This window comes from Nannospalax galili, unplaced genomic scaffold (genome assembly GCF_000622305.1).
Source record: "Nannospalax galili isolate Female #2095 unplaced genomic scaffold, S.galili_v1.0 scaffold2088, whole genome shotgun sequence".
Classification (NCBI taxonomy): Eukaryota; Metazoa; Chordata; class Mammalia; order Rodentia; family Spalacidae; genus Nannospalax; species Nannospalax galili.
In genome coordinates, this window is record NW_008357502.1 from 86,609 (window position 1) to 88,674 (window position 2,066).

Below are 2,066 nucleotides of genomic sequence, written 5' to 3' on the forward strand. Positions count from 1 at the left end.
AGTCATGAACACATGTACACATGATCAAAAATAAATTGACTTAGTGTATTATATGCATATATATACATATATAAGTAAATGTATGAATGCATATGTAACAATGATAATAAATGATGACAGCATGGGGGACTACAGGGTTGTGGATGGGGGAGGGAGAAAAAAGATGGTTAAGATGTTTTAAGATGTTTTGAACGAAATGCACGGAAAGTTTTAAAATACACATTTAAAAAAGGATATTGTGAAGCAGATGGCAGAATGGATTGAGTCTGAAGGGAGCTGGGGAGCCAGAAAAACCAAAGTACAATACTCATCTATGAAACTCTCAAAATATAAAAATAATTAATGCTTAACAAGAAATAGTTTGAAGTGATAAATGTTCTCAGCATATTGAAGCTGAACTGATGGTAGAAACTCCTGATTATGAGATTACAGTTATGTTGGCTGAAGGTAACATCCCTTTAAAGAGAGCCTATTAAGTTTTGACAGAAAAAAAAGTGTAAATTGTTAAAATACATATCTGCCTCTATAGAGTTCAGAAAACCTTTACATTGTTGACCATGTAATTGTTCAACTAGGAGACCTCCACAACATTTAGAAGTCAGATGTATGGACAGTTATGATAATCACCAGGTAAAGAGCTAAAGAAGGTAACATCCCTTTAAAGAGAGCCTATTAAGTTTTGACAGAAAAAAAAGTGTAAATTGTTAAAATACATATCTGCCTCTATAGAGTTCAGAAAACCTTTACATTGTTGACCATGTAATTGTTCAACTAGGAGACCTCCACAACATTTAGAAGTCAGATGTATGGACAGTTATGATAATCACCAGGTAAAGAGCTAAAGGCAGCGGAGAGCATCAGGAATCAAACTCTGGAGTTCCCATGGTGGACTCAGGACCACAGAGCAAGAGGAACTCTAAGGTACATGGCCCTTCAGGAACACTGAAGAACCCCACTTTCTATTGTCAGCTTTCTTAAAACATGAAGTCACAGTACTTTTGACTCCTGTTAACTGTAATAAGCCATTAAACAACTAATGATTTTACTGACTCCCCTTCTCTGAATAAGAGTCCCAATTATGTCAAAATCAGGTGCCTCACATGCCAAGATGTGAATCCTATATTAAATCTCTAAATCAAGAGAGACATTGTCCTGTCCTACGACTGAAGAGGACCTAGAGCTGGGATGTATTGCAGCCTCCACAGCTGGGATGTATTGCAGTTTCCGTGTTCCCTCCTACAAAACCTTTCAAAACTACCTTCACCTGAACGAGTAACAGCTTTAGAAGACAACAGTAGAGCCTGGTAGCCCAGCCTTGTACTTCTGCTATCCTATGGGGTTTATATCATGACTTTAGATGGTGGGAGTGGTACTGCTGCCCTGTTGACGGTAGTAAGTGGCAATGTCCTCAGGCTCCAGACTGTTGATAGTGAGAGTGAGACCAATTGCTGATCCACTGCCAGTGAACCTTGCTGGGACCTCAGTCTTCCAGAGGATCCCACATAGTTCAGGAGTTTAGGAGATTTTGCTTGTTTTTTTTTGCTGATACCAGGCTACCTGGTCTTCAATGGCCCGACTGACCCTGCCAGTGATGGTGACTCTGTGAGATGTGAGTCACACCAGGTGACTCACAGAGATGCAGACAGAACTTCTGGAGGCTGGGTGAATAAGATGTCATGTCACACCTGCAGTGAGAAACATACAACAAATATACATTGAATTATTGTTTTCACAATGACTGTCCTAATAAATAAAAAACACACAGCACTGTCTCCAATGTTGGCCTTCTTTACTTTAAAACTAGAGCAACAGAAGCCCCAGGAGGTGAGAGGGGGCCATCATCTCCATGCTGTGTCCTCACTGGGATGAAATCCCCAGTGTATAAACAGTTAATTATAAGGCCTCAAGGTGCTGGACCATGTCCTCTACACATAAAAAGCAGGAAATGGCAAGTCTTTGCCACAGCTGCAAGGTTTTTTGTTTTTTTTTTTAAAAAATACATGTCACATCCTAGTCATTCAGGCATTTGTACCCAGATGTCCTTCAGTGTAAATTTGTCTACTGGA